The sequence below is a fragment of the Chanodichthys erythropterus genome, chromosome 2, assembly GCF_024489055.1.
Source record: "Chanodichthys erythropterus isolate Z2021 chromosome 2, ASM2448905v1, whole genome shotgun sequence".
NCBI classification, from domain to species: domain Eukaryota; kingdom Metazoa; phylum Chordata; class Actinopteri; order Cypriniformes; family Xenocyprididae; genus Chanodichthys; species Chanodichthys erythropterus.
Genome location: NC_090222.1, coordinates 7,762,775 through 7,782,587, shown reverse-complemented (window position 1 = coordinate 7,782,587; position 19,813 = coordinate 7,762,775). Strand labels below are relative to the sequence as shown.

General features: G+C 43.5%; 1 protein-coding gene across 8 annotated transcripts in view; it reads left to right on the top strand.

Annotated features, from left to right (window-relative positions):
• sox4b (SRY-box transcription factor 4b) overlaps positions 1-18,112 on the top strand; it is a 199,171-nt gene extending 181,059 nt beyond the window's left edge. For all 8 annotated transcript variants that reach the window (XM_067400655.1, XM_067400662.1, XM_067400645.1 and 5 more), the window contains one exon: positions 10,003-18,112. The gene's annotated coding sequence lies outside the window, so the exon portion shown is untranslated. The remainder of the gene's footprint in view (positions 1-10,002) is intronic.
• The last annotated feature ends 1,701 nt before the right edge of the window (positions 18,113-19,813 follow it).

The window sequence follows — 19,813 nt, the reverse complement described above, 5'->3', positions numbered from 1 at the left end:
TGAGAGGTTGTCAAGCTAAATGCTTTCTCAATGCTCCCATCTTACGAGGTGGCCTTTCGGTGACACTGTCGAGGACTGAGCCCAGCGGTTCTCCTCAGTTAGTAGCGGATAGGGGAGCTTCCCATGACAAACCATTGAGTTCCTCTTGGGCCGCCCCTCAGTCTGCTCGTCGCCAAGGGTGTCGTCCCCTGCAAGAAACTCCGGCCCAGCAGGCTCTGCTGTATCCATTGCGGGGAGATGACGCCTCCCGTCTCTGCAGCTGTTTAACTGGTTGGTGAGAATCACCCCTGAGACGGGCGACCCAGAGATGGGTGGGGCTGCTCTTCCACCCCTGGAGGAGGGCCAGGTGGTAAATCCTTTATTGGGTTTGTTTCTGTTCCGCCACTGACCCAAGAGGCAGCGGTACCCAAATTTTAAAGAGCAGTTCCTCCATTTCCAGGTCTGAAGAGGGTTTGGAGAGCAGTGGGAGGAGAAAAACCTCACCACTCTCATCCCCCTCTTCTGTCGCCAGCGGACAGCAGCGAGCAGCGGGCAGCCAAAGCCTCGACTGCTCCCTCTGTCCATCCGTGGAGCCAGGTAAGTGTTGCCTAGCACACTGTGACGCCGCTTCGGGCCGCCTCACAAAGAGAGCCCCCCGAGCCGCGTCCCTGTGTTCCACCTCGCTGCCCTGCTGCGGGTACACCGGTGGTCCCTTTGGTCCTGCTTGTACGGTCTCTGCGAGCCGGGTTAGCGCTCCCCAGTCCGTCTCGCTGGCTCCTTCGGACCATCAGGGTCGGCTTTGCGATTCAGTTCGCCCGGCCCCCCCCCCCCCCCCCCCAAGTTCAGGGACGTCCTCTTCACTACAGTGAAAGATGCCGATGCCCCTGTCCTGCGTGCGGAGATCGCAGTCCTACTGGCGAAGGACGCGATAGAGCCGGTCCCTCCAGCCGATTTGAGGTCGGGGTTCTACAGCCCCTACTTCATTGTACCCAAGAAAAGCGGCGGGTTACGACCGATCTTGGACCTGCGAGTTTTGAATCGGAGCCTCCACAAGCTACCATTCAAAATGCTCACGCAGAAACGCATTTTCGAGTGCATCCGTCCCCGAGATTGGTTTGCAGCGATTGACCTGAAGGACGCGTACTTCCATGTTTCAATTCTTCCGCGACACAGGCCATTCCTGAGATTCGCGTTCGAAGGTCGAGCATATTAGTACAGAGTCCTACCCTTCGGGCTGGCCCTGTCTCCCCGCGTCTTCACGAAAGTCGTGGAGGGAGCCCTTGTTCCCATGAGAGAACAGGGTGTTCGCATTCTCAACTATCTCGACGACTGGCTCATTCTAGCACAGTCCCGGGATCAGTTGTGCAAACACAGGGATTTGGTGCTCAGACACCTCAGCCAGTTGGGGCTTCAGGTCAACTGGGAAAAGAGCAAACTCGCCCCGGTGCAGAGGATCTCTTTTCTCGGTATGGAGTTGGATTCGGTCGAGCAGATAGCACGCCTCACAGAGGAACGTGCTCGGTCAGTGTTGAACTGCCTGAATACATTCAATGGCAGGACAGCGGTCCCACTGAAGTTCTTTCAGAGGCTCCTGGGGCATATGGCAGCTGCTGCGGCTGTAACACCGCTCGGTCTGCTTCATATGAGACCGCTTCAGCACTGGCTTCACGGCCGAGTCCCGAGATGGGCGTGGCAGCGCGGCACGTTCCGGGTGCCAATCACTCAGGAGTGCCGCCGAACCTTCAGTCCGTGGTCGGACCCCTTGTTTCTTCGGGCAGGAGTGCCCCTAGAACAGGTGTCCCGGCATGCTGTGGTGTTCACAGATGCTTCTGCCACCGGCTGGGGTGCCACGTAATACGGGCATGCAGTCTCAGGGGTTTGGACGGGACCCCATCTGCATTGGCACATCAATTGCCTCGAGTTGCTGGCAGTACGCCTTGCTCTGAGCCGCCTCAAAGGCCTGCTTCAGGGCAAGCATGTACTGGTCCGTATGGACAACACTGCGACCGTTGCGTACATCAACCGTCAAGATGGTCTACGCTCCCGTCGCATGTCACAACTCGCCCGCCATCTCCTCCTGTGGAGTCGGAAGCATCTGAGGTCGCTTCGCGCCATTCATGTCTCCGGTGTGCTCAACCGTGTGGCCGACGAGCTATCACGAGCTGCGCTGCCAGGAGAGTGGCGACTCCACCCCCAGGTGGTTCAGCTGATCTGGAGAGAATTCGGAGAGGCTCAGGTAGACCTGTTTGCCTCACCAGAAACCTCCCACTGCCAGTTGTTTTACTCTCTGACCGAGGGGACACTCGGGACAGATGCACTGGCTCACAGCTGGCCCCGGGGCCTGCGCAAATATGCGTTTCCCCCAGTGAGCCTACTTGCACAGACCCTGTGCAAAGTCAGGGAGGACGAGGAGCAGGTCTTGTTATTTGCGCCTTACTGGCCCAACCGGACCTGGTTCCCAGAACTCTCACTCCTCGCGACAGCCCCTCCCTGGCCCATCCCTCTGAGGAAAGACCTTCTTTCTCAGAGACGGGGCACTCTTTGGCACCCGCGTCCAGACCTCTGGAAACTCCATGTCTGGTCCCTTGGACGGGATGCGGAGGTTCTAGGTGACTTACCCACTGAGGTACTTAACACCATCACTTCGGCACGTGCACTGTCTACGAGACGTGCTCACGCCTCAAAGTGGAACCTGTTCGTCGAGTGGTGCTCTTCTCGCCGGGAAGACCCCCGAAGATGCTTGACCAGAGTCGTGCTTTCCTTCTTGCAGTAGGGTTGGAACGTAGGCTGTCCCCCCCTCCACCCTCAAAGTCCATACTGCTGCTATATCCGCTTACCACGACCACTTAGATGGCAAATCTGTTGGTCAGCACGACCTGGTCATCAGGTTCCTTAGGGGGGCGAGACGGTTAAATCCTTCTCGTCCCCTCTCCATACCCTCTTGGGACCTCACTCTGGTGCTGAGAGCACTTCAGATTGCTCCCTTTGAGCCTTTGCTGTCAGCAGACTTAAAGATTCTGTCTATGAAGACTTTGCTGCTGGTGGCATTGGCCTCCATCAAGAGGGTAGGGGACCTGCAGTCATTTTCGGTCGACGAATCGTGCCTGGAGTTCGGGCCGGGTGATAGCCACATGGTACTAAGACCAAGGCCTGGCTATGTGCCCAAGGTTCCTACCACTCCCTTCAGGGACCAGGTGGTGAACCTGCAAGCGCTGCCCTCGGAGGAGGCAGACCCAGCCCTGGCTTTACTCTGTCCAGTCCGCGCTTTGCGACTGTACATAGACAGAATCTAAAGCCTCAGGACCTCAGACCAGCTCTTGTCTGTTATGGAGGCCAGCAGAAGGGAAAGGCTGTCTCCAAGCAGAGGATGGCCCACTGGATAGTGGATGCCATCGCCCTGGCTTACCAAGCTCAGGGCGTGCTCTGCCCGCTCAGGTTGCATGCTCACTCCACGAGAGGTGTCGCATCCTCCTGGGCGCTGGCTCGTGGCGCCTCGCTGACAGACATTTGTAGAGCTGTGGGCTGGGCGACACCTAACACGTTCGCTAGATACTATAGCCTTCGTGTCGAGCCGGTCTCCTCCCATGTTCTCGCCACAGGTCAGAGGCACGGAGAGGCCCCGGCTTAGTGTCGGCTTGCTGCGCTACATGCGCTTCTTTTCTCCAGAGAGTCCCTACAAGGCAGACCCTGTCGAGTCCTCCGATATCCCTTCGGCAGCCGACGTGGCGGAGCGTCTGCCGCCAGGCCTATACTCCGTTGTATCCTTGAGAACCGGGTTTAGGCTGGGTTCCATATGTGTGACCCTACGGGGATCCCATATGGTTGGTTCCACGGTTGCTCCTAAATGAAGCCCGTGTCTTTCCCTCTGGGAGAACCTACCCTTCATCGGGTTGGAGTCACCCCAGCTCTTCCATATGTAGCACAGCCCTACAGGGTTAGTCCATATGTACTTCTCCACATAACTCCTTCGGGGAAGGATGTGGCTTCCGCAGCGTTCCTTTCCCAGCGAAGGGTACGCTTTCCCAGCGTTATCCAATAGTCTCACTGAATGGGTTTTGGGGAACAGCAGTGATCGACTCTCTCTGTGTTAGCCCTGTCCCACCATCCTCAGGCAAGGGGGTTCAGGTGGCTTACAACAGAGCGCTGGAAGGGGGCAGCTCCTGTGGCGCTTTGGTAGGGATTCCTATTCGTCGGTCTGTCCGACGTACGTCGAACGTGACCGACTGAATGGGTACGTCTCGGTTACAAAGGTAACCCTCGTTCCCTGAAGGAGGGAACGGAGACGTACGTCCCGTCGCCACAGTCGCTGTACCCCGCTGATGCTGCCGCCTATCCGGTTCGGCTCCTCAGCGAAAACCTGAAGATGCAACGCACCTGCTGCTCATTATATACCCGCGCTGCGAGGCGAGCAGCTGATGCATATGATTGCATGCCAATGTGCATTGGCTCGTTTAGTTACACTCGAAGTAGATTGGCCTCTCTAGCGAGATTCCTATTCGTCGGTCTGTCCGACGTACGTCTCCCTTCCCTCCTTCAGGGAACGAGGGTTACCTTTGTAACCGAGACGTTACTAAGCCTGCCCTGGGTACACCAAAACTACCCGCATTTTTCTTGTCCGCTGCCCTCACAGATACCTGCAGTTAAGTTTGGATGTACATTTACATTCAAATAAAGGTTATTGGTGACATTTTGAGGAGGTGGAGTGCACAATAGGCCCCTGTGGCGCGGCCTAAGCTTTTGTCCTTAATGCCATTTTTTTCCTTACATTACTTTTACTTTTATACTTTAAGTAGTTTTGAAACCAGTACTTTTATACTTTTACTTGAGTAAAATGCTTGAGTTGATACTTCAACTTCTACAGAAGTATTTTTAAATCCTAGTATCTATACTTCTACTTGAGTATTGAATGTGAATACTTTTGACACCATTGGTTGAAAGATACAGTACGACTTACTGAAACATATATCTCGTGTAATTGCTCAAAGTAAAATAGCCGCAGAAAGATGTCAGTAAAACAGTTTGTAAACAATATGTCAAGTATTACATTTACCTCAGAAAAGCCATTCTGTGTCAAAAGCTTGTTAGTTCGCTATAGAGAAATGAACTGTTTTGCTAAATATATGCAATATATTAGCCTATATATTAATTATATTTTACTTAACCTGTTAATGAATGTAAGCCTAAATAAATCCTCCATGAAAGCAAGTTATGACAGCCACTGTGTAAAACGAATTGGAGAAACAGAAGTTAATGCTAAAACTGTCATATGTGTAATTTTCATATTTACAATACATACATTTCTTATTATTATTTGAGTGTTGATGATTATATCTAAAAATAAATAGCAATTGAATTTAATCATTTGGGCTCTGATGTTAATTGTAACCTTTATTATAGTAATGTGCAAGTAGGGGCTCCCTAATAGTTTATAGCATTAGCAGAGATTTTTTTTTTTTATCCCTAAGAAAATGTTAATTATAACTGAATAAATTTCAAGACAGAGACACAGTTTGTTCCGTAAAACGTATAATAAAAAAAGAGAGAAAAAATGTTGTTTTCTAACCCTACTGTACCGAACCCGTACCCGTGACTTCAAAACCAAAGTATGTACCAAACTTTTTTGTGTACCATTACACCCTAATATTTATACTTAGAGGAAGATACTATTTGCACCTCAGTATTGTTGTACATTAACAGGATGCAATAATAACATAGAGTGTAGAATGATTATATTTATTAAAATTATTAAATTGATGCCACCTTATTGGGATGATTAACCCTCCCTACACCTACCCTTAACCCTACCTGATAAATTATTTATTTATTATTTATTATTAAACACTCGTTAGGCAATTTATTTCCACTTTTCAAATATTTTATTCATTTTTATTGAAAATAAATGCCTTTCCGATCTGATATGTGATGGGGAAAAGGGAGAAGAGTGAGTTCATAATTGTAATAAACATTCTGTATGTACTTTTTTTAACAACACATCCGAGCATTGACAATTTGCAGGCACTTTCATGACCCTAAATGAGAAAAAGTAGTTTGTCAAACAAAGAAACAACAACTGTCCTTATTAGGGTGTGCATTGGAGCCTATCTGTATCTGTAGCAATCTCAGAATAATTTGCATCTGCATGTATTCCGATAAAACCAAGAGTGGGCGGGGCTTAAACTGGGAGTCTGACCAATTACATGAGAAGCCTGTTTTAAATGTAATTCTGTTCCCTTGGTAGTTTTCATTTATGCATTGTATAACTTACAGAAGAACTTTGTGTAGAGTTATTTCATTTCATTTCATTTCATTTATTTATAAAGCACAAATAAACACAACAAAAGTTGACCACTGTGCTGTACAGAGAAAAAAAGAAATAAAAGACAGGAGTAGTAAAAGACATCACTAAAATTTTAAAAATAAAACGAGTTAGAATGAATGAAATGCAAGACTAAGAAGATGAGACTGTAACTTTGATTTAAAATCATATAAAGATGAGGCAGATCTTACAGATAAGGGAAGACTGTTCCATAACTTCGGGCCGGCCACTGCAAATGCACGGTCACCTCTCATCTTCAATCTTGATCTTGGATACGACAGAGTAATACTGTCTGAGGATCGCAAGCATCTAACTGATGAATTCACGTTTAAGAGGTCTGACAAATAAGAAGGTGCCAGGCCATTTAAAGACTTAAAAACAAATAGCAAAATCTTAAATTCAACTCTATAACGCACTGGCAACCAATTAAGAGACATTAAAATTGGAGAAATGTGTTCTCGTTTACGAACCCCAGTTAAAAACCTGGCTGCGGCATTTTGGACCATCTGAAGTTGTGAGATGGAGGATTGGGGTAATCCAACATACAACGAATTACAATAGTCCAATCGAGATAAAACAAATGCATGTGTGGTTCTTTCAAGATCCTTATAAGACAGAAAAGATTTAACTTTAGACAGAAGTTTAAGATGAAAAAAACATGACTTAACTACTGAATTTATATGTTGATCAAACTTAAGGGAAGAATCAAAAAGAACTCCCAAATTTTTCACGGTTGGTTTGATACAGGAATTTAAAAGACCACAATTAAAATTTGGTTTTCCTTTTCCCACTGAGGGCCCAAAGACAATCACTTCAGTCTTACCCTCATTTAAATGCAAAAAATTCAGAGACATCCAAGATCGCACATCGGCTAAGCATGCAAGCAAGGTTTCTAGGCCTTGCTTGTCATTACGTTTCAAAGGTAAATAAATTTGGGTGTCATCTGCATAAAAATGAAAAGACACTCCATGCTTCCTAAAAATTGAACCTAATGGAAGCATGTAGAGTGAAAACAAAATAGGAGCCAGGATAGATCCTTGGGGAACACCACAAGTTAGAGGTGCTACAGATGAAACAGCACGACCAATACCTACTGAGAAGGTTCTATTACTAAGATAAGATCTGAACCAGCTAAGGGCAGTTCCCTGGATGCCCACACACTTTTCAAGACGTGATAAAAGAATATCATGATCAACTGTATCAAAAGCTGCACTCAAATCTAAGAGTACCAAAATTACTGAGTTCCCAGAGTCAACACATAATAAAATATCATTTAATACTCTAAGAAGTGCAGACTCAGTACTATGTTTTTTCATAAATCCAGACTGGAATTTTTCAAACATACTATTTTTTAATACAGCTCTCTCTAAGACCTTTGCAAGAAAAGGTAAATTTGAAATTGGCCTAAAGTGCGATAAAACAGTTGTATCCAGATTTGGCTTTTTCAACAGAGGTTTCACCATAGCGTGTTTACACAAAGCTGGAACAGATCCAGAAAGAAGGCTCTTATTTATAATTGCTAAAATCCAGTCCCCAACACTATCAAATACCAATTTTAAGAATTGGGTAGGAACAATATCAAGGGCAGAAGTAGTAGGCTTCAGCTTAACAACTGAATCCATTAAACCCAACATAGTAATAGGCTCAAATGAATTTAAAAAACTAGTGGGACTCAAAAAATCTACAGGGTCATCAGTAGACGGAATAATGGACTGTCTAATTACATCTATTTTATCCACAAAAAATCTTAGAAAGTCTTCACATAAAGTTGAGGATTCAACTAAATAGATATTGCTTGTAGGATTAAAAACAGAATTCAATATATTAAATAGAGTCCTGGGGCTGTTAGTGCTTTTAGAAATTAACTCGGAAAAGTAGTCAGATTTGGCAACTTTCACAGCTTTTTGATATGAAATTAAAGACTCCCGTAGGATTTCATAAGATATTTGTAGTTTATCCTTTTTCCACCTGCGTTCTGCTCTTCTGCAGGCTTGTCTTAAACTACGAGTATTGCTGTTTAGCCATGGTTCAACTTTGCTTTTATGTTTTTTTAATTTCATAGGGGCAACAATATCTAAAACACTGGTGCATACAGAATTAAACATGTTAAGAAGCTCATCCACATTTAACACATTAGCAAGGAAATCCACAGACAGCAAATGACAAGCCTCATTGAATGCTACTGAAAAATTGTCCACAGATGTTGGACCAAACAGGCCAACACGTGACCATTTTGCAGGTCTAATAATTTCAGTAGTATGACAAGAGATATCAATGGTAAACATAATAGGCTTATGATCTGAAAAACTTAAGCCACCAATATTAACATCCGAAATAGAAAGGCCATGTGTTAGCACCAAGTCTAAAATATGACCATGTGCATGTGTAGGTTCTTTCACCCACTGACAGAAATCACAAGCATCAATGAGACTAAGAAACTCTTTCGCTAATGCTGTGTCACAACAGATATGAATGTTAAAATCACCAACAATTAAAATTCTGTCAAATTTAGGAGTGATTCCCCCTAAAAATTCAGAGAACTCGTTAATGAAGTTCTCTTTCGTTTTTGGTGGACGATAAACAACTGCCACCACTAGCGTGTTCATCAGGTCCAATGAAAAAAGTTGAACCTCAAAGCTTGTGAAAGTGTCCATTTCTATTAATCGGCAACAGAAACTGTTTCTAAAAACAGATGCCAGATGTCAGAACAATCATCTACAAGCTCAAATAAAAGGACTATATAAAATAGCTGATTATAGAACATGAAAATATTTAGCGTTTCAAAAATGTTAAAACAACTTTTACTATGCAACAAATGCAAATATGAACAAATAATAAACATGCTTGTCGGCTCCGGGAGAGAGTGAGAGAGAGAAACATATTGTATCATATCATACAAGGTTTAAAACATTTAAATAGGCATATCAAGTAGTAGAAAATGTGTATGATTCAGTATCTTAGCTCCAGTATTTTCCAGACTCTGAAATCTGAGAGATGCACAGAGATGGCAACATGGCTGTTTGATTTGCGATCATGCTGTGCTCATTTCATTCATAGAGTTTACACTCATTCACTTCACACACTCATTATTGCGTAGTGATTTTAGAGCTTCATGTAGAATATTGTGCTAGTCCCTCTTATCTATTTCCCTCACCTCTTTTCCAGCAAACACTGTGTCTACCGTAATGTTTTACCATTATCCTGGTTATATCCGGTAGAATTCGTTATTCGTTTTGAAGCCATTATCTGTGCATTAACAAATAAAATATTCGGCTTCATGCACATCACTAGTCCTCATCACATATTTAATTCAGTGAGTGGCATTTCTCTGAAATAAAATGCAGTTATTTTATTCATTTAATTTCACTTTGGCAGAAAGGTGACTGATTCTGCTTCTGGTTTGTTTGTCACATGTCACACTGGAAAAATTGCATTGCACTGTAGGATACATTGTTCCATGAGTGTGCTGTTGAATATATTATTTGGGCAAATACAGTAGGTCCTTTATTCCATGCTTACTTAAATTCACATACATTACATTGCAAGAGAAGTGTGAGCTCAGCCCGACTCCTGATGTTGTCTGCCGGTTGGGTTTATGTTGGTGATTCACATTCTGTATGATGTATATTTTATTTGCAGTTCTTCATTATCCATGGACTCTGTAAAATATATTGCAAACCATGATGTACTTTGTTTTCTTCCTTCAGAAACTGCTTTTTGGCGCCTGGCTCAGAATGAACATTCATCACTGGTGGGCAGGACACAGCGAGAAACCGTAAACGGCCAAAGTTCATGCTGAAAGGAATGCTGAACTCCTCAAGAGGAGCCCAAGAAATCCAGCATCAGCACAGAGGAGCCGGAGGAGCCTCATCGCCTCTCTGCTCTGCTCCAGCCCAAGAGGCCCATAAACAATAGCCTCTCCTCACTGGAAGTCTTCACAGCGGCCCGGGCCGGATCCAAGCAACTACATTACTATTCCAGTTGCCACAGGGTGTTGAGCCGCGGCGAACTGCGACCCCTGGCCTTATTTTCAAAGCTGATCTCTGAACCCTATTGTGGCTCAGCGATTCACTGTGAATCTAGACGTGCAGAAAGGGGAGCAGGTGAATCGCTCTTTCTCTACTGTTGTTTTTGATGTGGAACATAGTCTGAGGCGATTTCTCAGTGTGTGCAGAGAGCAAACGCAGGGAAGTCAAGAAATTTGGCTTGAAACGTCGAGAAGTGCATGGCTAGTGATTCAGATGTCTGAGAAAGTTTTGTGTGTTTTGATGTCTAAATGCTTTATTCAAATGCTTTGTGCCGAGCGCACGTTGCTTCCTCTTGTATCGATTAAGGTTTTAGGTGATAAGGTCCAGCATCTGAAAAATAACCAGAGGAAGCAGAATTATGTTAAAATATGTTTTGAACATCAACACGTCTTCTTTACTTTGAAAGCACCTCACATCCTCCAAACATCATTGAAATAAATGCAGCTAAATGTTGTTCATTTAGTTTTGTACATCACAATTTTACTGCCTCAAATCCTTCCTGTTTCTCTCCGTCTTTGTGTGTGTGTGTGTGTGTGTGTGTGTGTGTGTGTGTGTGTGTGTGTGTGTGTGTGTGTGTGTGTGAGAATCAATTTGGGCTCTAGGCTGATCTGCCTTGCAGGCACCTTTTTCTTTGATTCGGTTCCCACCACAGCCTAGTGGAGGACTACAGCCAGCCTTAAGTTCTTTGAGGGATTTGTACTCCCGCTAGTCTGAGCTCACCAACACCCGCATTGACTCTATCTTCTGCCCTCCATGGGCTCGGAGAATTAGCAAACTTGGGCTCCATTCTGTGGGAATAACAGCGGAGGAAAACAGGCTTTCACTGCAGACCTACCTGCAGGGCAAACGTCCTTCAAAGGCCGTGATCAGAAACTACTGTTTATAATGAATTCATGCAAAATACAAAGAACATTTGTAAGTGTTTTCTGCTTTCAGTCCAGCGTACACTAGACAACCTTGTGAACTTGAATCTAGGTTAATTTATGCTTAAATTGATGTCAGCTGGGACTTGATTTGGTTGTGTTTGATTTAAAAGAAAATTAAATAAAAAAATGAAATGGTCTACTGTACATCTGTGTATTATCAATAGCTGGGCAATTTAAAGATTTGTACACCACATTGGCACGAGATGGAAGTGCAAGCAATGCTTGCGATGTTTGGAATAGCTCTTACTGTTGCTGCAGTATATACTGAGGCCAGTATGTGGATTTACTGTGAAATACTGTATTCCACAATGCAATGTTCTCAATCACCCCATTCCAGTGAGATGGATTGATTTTTCATCTCTTTGTTTATTTGATTGGGTAGCAGATTTGAATAATTTTTTACATGACCATATTTATCTCCCAGCTGATTAATTCAGCAAGTGGAATGACCAGTAAACATGGAAAGTGTCATTTGAACTGTTCATTGTGGAATAATGCCCACTGTTAAACTTACAGTTTACTATTGTAATTAAATGTAATATACAGTACCATACAGGAAGTATAAACTACTTTTGTATTCCAAACATTGTTGCTGTTTTCAAGCAATCTTCAATTGGTCAGACAAACACACAGTCCTGCCCCAAACTCACTCTACTGGTTAAGTCAGTATTGAAACGTGCAAGTGCTGCTGGTTTTAAATGAAAAACACAGCTTTCTTGATCAGTGAATACCTCACATGTATTGCTTATGATTTTGTTAATGAATAATTACAATGTTTAACTTTTAAATGAGCATCTGAAAATAGTAAAGTATATATATATTTCAAAATAAGAGTTCTGGTCTATTTTAGGCTTGTCTGTGGTCTAAACACTGAAGGTACTAAAAAAACCCTATTGTATTTGTACCGTTTTGCCAATTACCAATTCTGCCATAAAAGTGAGGGTAAGAGGGTGTAATGTCGTAATACACTACAGGACTTGTTGCCGTTGGCAACAAAATCTATAATCTCCAACATGGTTTATATGCGAGCAAAGTGAGCCAATCAACATCTGCTTGTTTTTGTACACCACAAAGCAGATTAATGTGTTATCACAAAAAAGCTGCGGAACCTTCTGAGCCGATAATGTGTTTACAGATGTAGGCCTATGTACTTTATCCAAATCAGTTACAAAAGAAAGTCTTACAGCTTTAGCTTTAAACTTGTACAGTAGCTTTAAATTAGTACAGAATTTGTAATCTTATGAGCCTCTATTGAAACAAGTATTATAACATTCTGACTGATAACTGTGGACAAATTAATTTGGTAATGAATTTCCATGCTGAACTGTCATGATGTAAATTGTCCTTTATGGTGGACAATTCGGGTTAAAGGCCTTGAATTCCGTTTTAAATTAAAAGTGTTTAAGATGACGGCTTCAGAAGAAACAAACACACAGTTTCAATCCATCACAAAGCTTTAGTGAGAAACAGAATAGAGAAAATGATTGTTCCTTACATGTTTAGCAGAAGATTGCATGTGAAACAGCACCGCCTGTCAACAGACGCTGGTGCTGCAGTCACACACTCATACAGTCAAGTGCCATGATCTTGCATTTCAGGACTGCATTTCTTGGACCATAGTTTTTTTTGTTTGTTTGTTTTGTTTTTTGTTTTTGTTTTTTGGATGCAGTAGCACTAGTTATTTTCTAGCACTTATTTTCTAGCACTCAATTCTGTATTTGTCTTACTCATTTTCAGGAATGATCTAATTACTTAATGCTATTTAGTTGTAATTACTTACATTTAATTGTTTATATTCTCCTAACCAAGCTCTAGCCCTAAACATAACTGTTGGTAACCTTCTTGAAACATTTTGTTTTTGCACAGCTAAAATAACTGAAGATGGACACCAGAAGCCTTGCACATTCGAGTTCAAAATGGCCACGTCTGCTCTTATGTTAAAAACAAGGTAGAAAGATAATAAAACATAGAATAATTGCTGTGGGTCTAGTCTTTTCACCTGTTTGTTTCAGGTTTGAATCAGGTCTCCTCTGTTGGAGTTGAAGCCAGGGTCCTAGAAATGTGTTCCTAGAACTGCAGCCTCCAGTATTGCAGGAATAATCTACAGTCTGCCAACAATAAATAACTTATTCAGTGTAATAGAAGGATAAAGATCACATATGACGTAGTTCATAGAAAATCCATGGCCATTTAATCTTTGAATGTTTAAAGAGTATCAGAATGATCCAGAAACTGTACTTATCAGACTAGCTGGCAGAACTCGAAAGCGTGCATGTCTGGAGTTTATTTAGCTGGAACAGAGTTAGTTAGTTTGCCTGGGCTTCAAAGAAACATATTCTCGTGATTGAGGTCGACTGTAATGATGTTTTATGAACGTGCTAGAGGGGGAAACTCTAGAGAAGCAATGTTTAAGCAGCTCTCACTTTGAACCTCCAGGATTTCTGTTCGTTCCCTCAAACTGTTTTATCGCCTCATAAAAATGCAGGTGTGTTCGTGAACTTAGATTTCCCGTTTTAAATGAAAGCTCCAGTTAAGTTCACATTTACCTGTTTAATTGCCGCTACTTGGGCGTAATTATCGCTGAACCAACAAGAGTGTGTTAGGTTTGTTTGCATATAGATCAGTTTCCAAATGTTTTTTTTTTTTTTTTTTTATGTGTGTGTGAAATGACCGTTTGTATTGGAAATTAACTGCAAGACAAAATAAAGGCATATCGTGTTTTTGCAGGTTTCTTTGGTGTGCATGGATCTCCACACATGTGGTTTGAGTCACGCTGAGCGCAGTCTCTACCTGCATGGAAAGATGGAGAAATTGACCTCCATGTCTGTTTCTCTCACAGTCATTCATTGCTGAGGAGAAAAAACATCTAGATACCATCAGCATCACATCAAAAGTGCACGCAGGCACAATTTTCCATTTCTGTCTGACAAAGTAGTCCTCACTGGGTCACCTGTCTGTGGGATCTGACTAAAGCCACCATGATCTCACACGTCTGTGTCCCTTTAAAGTGTTGACAAGGCCTGCTTCTCCCCGTGAGTCTGCGCTTCAGACCATCTGCCTGCCTGTCTGCCCGCATGTGTCTCAGCTGGTCAGTATATTTGTCAGTGCCCTGTGTTTGAATCACCCATTTTGAGCAATGAGAACATTAAATATATCTGGTTTCCAGTCATCTGTTCTCAGCACAGTCAAAAACATGTGACATGTTTAAAACACATGGGCGGCAGTGGCTATCTTAATCACATTCACACTGCATAAATACATAATCACCATAAATGCCAATTGGGACTTTTTAAGGCTTCTGCAACTGCAGAAAGTTTGTTTTAGACAGATGGTTGTCTGTACAGAGCAGAGATGGGCACTCGAGTTAGTGACTCGAACTCAAATTAAAATAGACTTAAGACTTGCCTCAGACTCGACCTGAAATGACTTGACACGACTCGACTTATTTTAAAAATGACTAAAGTCTTTTACTGTTATTGATATAATAAATAAAGAATTTTTGTTGTATTTGAATGGATTTAATATCTACATCACATATATTTCCCTATCTGTTGTGGTGGATTGGACTTGTCATATAATTTGATTATGTATGTCCATGTATTGTGTGTAAACTCCGAAATGTCATAAGAGTCCCATGAAACATGACGGGAGCCACTGTGCCATGATTTTTCGTTTGGGTTTATTAACATGTCAGATCAGCTAGATGCACAGAATGTGGGAAATTAAAGACACAACGGAACGACAACAACAAATTTTATGAGACGTTGCATCCTCAAAGGCTAGTCACATTAACTTAGACAGCTAGCTATTACTGTGGTGTGGTGTGGTGACTGTGTACTGTGGTGTAGCTGCATGGCTCATTTGGATTGCCAACTTGTTAAAATATGAACAAAGAAAATTTGCCTTTATACCTGGAGACCTCACGCCGGTGCAAGGAGAGGAGCGGACAGGAACGGAGGTTTCCAGGACGGGTCCAAAGATCCAGGCAGCCATGACGGGTCAGGGGGCGTGGGCGGCCATGGAGGGTCAGGGACTGCAGCAGGCCACGGTGGGTCAGGAGCTGCAGCAGGCAACGGTGGGTCAGGAGCTGCAGCAGGCCTCAGTGGGTCAGGGGCTGCAGCAGGCCATGGTGGGTCAGGAGCTGCAGCAGGCCATGGTGGATGAAGGGCTGATGACACCAAGGTAGGGACTGACTGAGATGGAACAGGAGACCAGGGCGTAGCCGAATTGCAGACGAGCCCAGACGGCTCTGAGGGTCCGGCGGGACATGGTGATGCAGAAGGCTCTGACGACCGAGGCGCAGGCGGGGCTCCAGAAGGCAGCAGAGGAGCCAGAATGACAGACGACCAAGGTGGAGCAGGAGGGAGTGAGGAAGCCAACGGAGCCAGAGGGATGAAGTGAAACCAGAGGAGTGCAGTGCTGAGGTGAGGGCAGGCCGACGAATGACCAATGCAGAACCAGAGGAAGGATGGAGCCTGGCGGAACTGGTGGACTGATGGGCCACGGTGGAGATGAGGGAGGTTGGAGCCAAGGAGGAGCTAATGGACCAACGGGCAGAGGTGGAGTCCTGGTCGAGGATGCTGGAGGTGGAGACCTGGGAACCCCTGGCCTCATGGTAGCTGTAGACTGAGGGTGATCTAATGGGCTGACAGGAAGGAGCAGAGATGATGTGAAAAGGCAGAAGGGAGGAGGTGGGAGTGGGAGGCAGGGAGGGGACACAGACTCAGCTGGAGCTACTGGCTCGGCGGCAGCTGGAGCGGCTGGCACGTTGGTAGTTACTGGAGACGCTTGAAGAGGGGTCCAGTCCATCCCCTCATACATTATCAAAAACCCCACTGGCACAGGAGTGGGCTCAGTGGATTCTGGGGATGGCTCTATGGGGACTGGAGAGGGCTTTGCTTTTCTCCTCTTCCTCCTACTGGGCTCAGTGGAGGTGTGTGGGTCCAGCAGGAAACTGGGGAACAAATCACTGGAGTGGTATGTGGAGGAAGATGGAGCTTGATAAACTGGCCAGGCCGCCCGTGTTTCCTGGAGGACTGGGCGAGAGTTACACTTAAAAAAAGCCATTTAAATACAAAATTAAATTTATAGTATAATTTAAGGAAACATAATCATCAGGTTCATCAAAGCGGATTGTGTTCTCATCCAGTCCGTCCAGAAACATCCAACCAGTTTGTCAAATAAGCTAACTCAAACTCCTCCACATACCTCTCCAGCGAACGCCCAAATTGTAACAGCCCGATGAGGCGATCAGCGGCCGTCATTGGTGTAGGAGGCACAGGAGGTGTTGGAGCCATGGAGAAATGAGTGATAACTAGTGATGGCCGATTTAGAAACACTGCTTCATGAAGCTCCGAAGCTTCATGAATCTTTTTTGTTTTGAATCAGTGATTCGGAGCGTGTATCAAACTACCAAAGTCATGTGATTTTAGTAAACGAGGCTTCATCACGTCATCACTGTTTCGAAACTGTTCGAAATTTCAATGGTTCACCAACAGAGGGCGATGATAAAGTGAGCCCATGAATCATGCAGATTCACTGAGAACTATTGAACAAGTGTCTAGGGCTTTACCCTATGGTTTTACCTGATCTCCGATCAGTTTTATACAGTTGTACATGTTTTAATTATACATTAGAATAATTAAAATGAATAATGGTAGTTATTAATCTCTTATTGGCCTGTTTAGCTTGAGCCATGGAACAGAGAAACAAGCCTTTAAAATTGATAAAAGAACACAAATTATACAGACACTCTATATTTAATCTTATTAGATGATTAGTTAATTCCATTTAATTGATTTTACTTTAAATAAAACTTTTGCAATACATTTGTTAAAGTGTATTTTTAATGCATGTTTGGCCTGAGTTTTGTTGCATTTGCACTGCTCTGACCACTAGGGGTCACCGTGGAGACGGGTGTCAGATTGTTTCGAAGTCTCGAATCATTACGGCACATTTGATTCAGCTGCTTCAGTGTTTCATGAAGCCTCGATCTGCCCATCACTAGCGATAACCATTTTCCTTTGTGGAAATCCAGTCAGTTTGGTCCGTTCTTCTGTTACGGTAGCTGGCGTAGAGACGAGGCAGATACGGATTTCCACAATAACGTAGAGTACTTTAATCAACAAAGGCAGGGAACACCAAACATACACGTAAACACAACAGAGAATGGACAGGGAGTGAATGGAGTGAGTCCATTATAAAGGCAGTGATGATGATTAAGTCCAGGTGTAGATGATGAGTGCTGATGGGGAGAAGACGAGGGAAGTGAGTGCAGGTGTGGAAACAGGAGGATCATGGGTAATGGAGTCCGGGAGACACGGGAACTGTGACACCAGGATGATTGTTTTGTCCTTTGCAATGTATAATTATAAAGTAACAAGCTGGATTTACATTATCCCTTACATCATAGGACCTTCATTTCAAACAAAACAGATGATAGAAAGATCATATTATTTTGTCTATATAATACAACTAGGATAAAAAATAGGATTTTAGTATGAGAATTTTTTTTTAATGACTCGACTCGGACTTGTGACAAAAGACTCCAGACTTGACTCAGACTCCAGCGATAAAGACTTCAGACTTGACTTGGACTCCAGCTTAAAGGCTCGTGAACACCTCTGGTGCAGAGACTTTTATGCTCTGTTTACTTACTGTAGAACACTCTGCATTTGTAGTGTAAACACTCATTTATTCTTCTGATGTATCTCAGACAGCAGTGGAGCTCCGCCTACACACCTATCACTCAAATATCGAGCAGATCAGAACTTTCTGAAACATCTATACTTATACCTGACTAAAACAACAAGTACTCTGATGGACAGATAATGCTTGATTGTGACTAGATAATTCAAGTATATTTGACAGCAATGCGGTAATTTTTCTGCAGGTTTTTTTTTTTTTTTTTTTTTTTTTTTTGCCTTTACTTTTAAGTGACATGTGAAGGCCAAGTATGTTAACCCATACTCGGAATTTGTCCTCTGCATTAAATCCATCCAGTTAGTGTACACATTAGGAATAGTGAGCACACACACTGCAAACCGTGGACACACACACCCGGAGCAGTGGGCAGCCTTCTTGCTGTGTCCTTGCTCAAGGGCTCCTCAGTTATTTCCTGCCAGTATTGAGAATTGAACCTGCAACCTTCAGGTTACCAGTCTGACTCTTTAACCATTAAGCCATGACTGCCCAGTATGACAGTCAGTAGTAACTTATTTATAAATAAATAAGTGGTCTCAGCAAACTCATGTAGCATATGTAAATGAGAGTGTCCTGGCTGACCATTTGTGATCAGATGCTCTGAAATGGATAGTAACAGCCGGTATAAGCTGGGCCTTTAGCTTGATCCACAGACACTAATTTGCAGGGATTTAGTTCAGGATAATGAATTTAATTCCCAGGAAATGCATGAACTAATCAAATGTATACCATGAATGCAGTGTAACTTACATCAGTTCATGCATTCCCTTGGAATTAAATACATGTTTATGCCTAACATGCATGTGCCTGACTTTACTAAATAAGTAAGACAGAGGTTCTTCTGGCTGACGTGTCGTGGTGAGGTGAAGCTCCGGCCACTGAAGCAAATACAGCTGACGATTTGAAGTGGTTGAGGGTGACACTCAGATTAATGGGCCTCCCTCAAGTGTTTTTAAGTCCATCCTGTGTATCTGCTTCTTAACATCTCGTGGCATGTTTATTTTAAATAGCTTGAACTGGAATGGAATAAAAAGCCTTTTTTGGTGCTTTTACTATCCTGAATTTCCGTTTCATCCAGTATTTCCATTTTAAAAGCTATACAGGTCACAATTTACAAAGCTCCTTTGAGTCAACATCATATGGATGTTTAACCATAAGTTTTTAAATAAAACGTGTCTAGTCAGACAGATTCAGATGGCAGGTTGTGAGGTTATGATTATGCTGAATTTCAATCCTAACAACGGTCACGTGGGGTCAGTTGATGCGGGTTTGACACAAAGTGCATGAAAACAGAACACACAGCTGTAGTGAAGCAGCCGTGGAAACTTTTATTAATCCACTCCCAAAAGGGAAAATTTCATTGCACCACATCTGGCAAAACATGGGACACACATTTCTCTCTCTCTCTCTCTCTCTCTCTCTCTCTCTCTCTCTCTCTCTCCTTTTTGTCAGAGTGCATGCTGGGAGTAAGTGGGCAGAGCATCGCTGAGCATGAGTGCGTGTTTGTGGCTGCTATGCCTGAAACGAGTGTTTAACCTCAGCTATTTTTCTCTTCTTTCTTTGAGTGTTAAATCTAGTTTTCCTTTATTGTTATAAAGCTAGATTTTTGGGCTGTGTTCTGCCTGCCTGTGTTTGGCCAGAGAAAAACTGGCCCCCCAACTGAGCCCGGTTTCTCCCAAGGTTTTTTTTTTTTTTTCTTCATTTTTGTCACCTGATAAAGTTTGGTTTTCTTGCCACACTTGCTTAGTTGGTGACAGTTAATATTCAACAATATTATTGATTTGACTACACTGACACTATTGATGAGAACTGAACTGAGCTGGACTATGACATCACTGTTTTCTACAGAACTGCTTTATAGA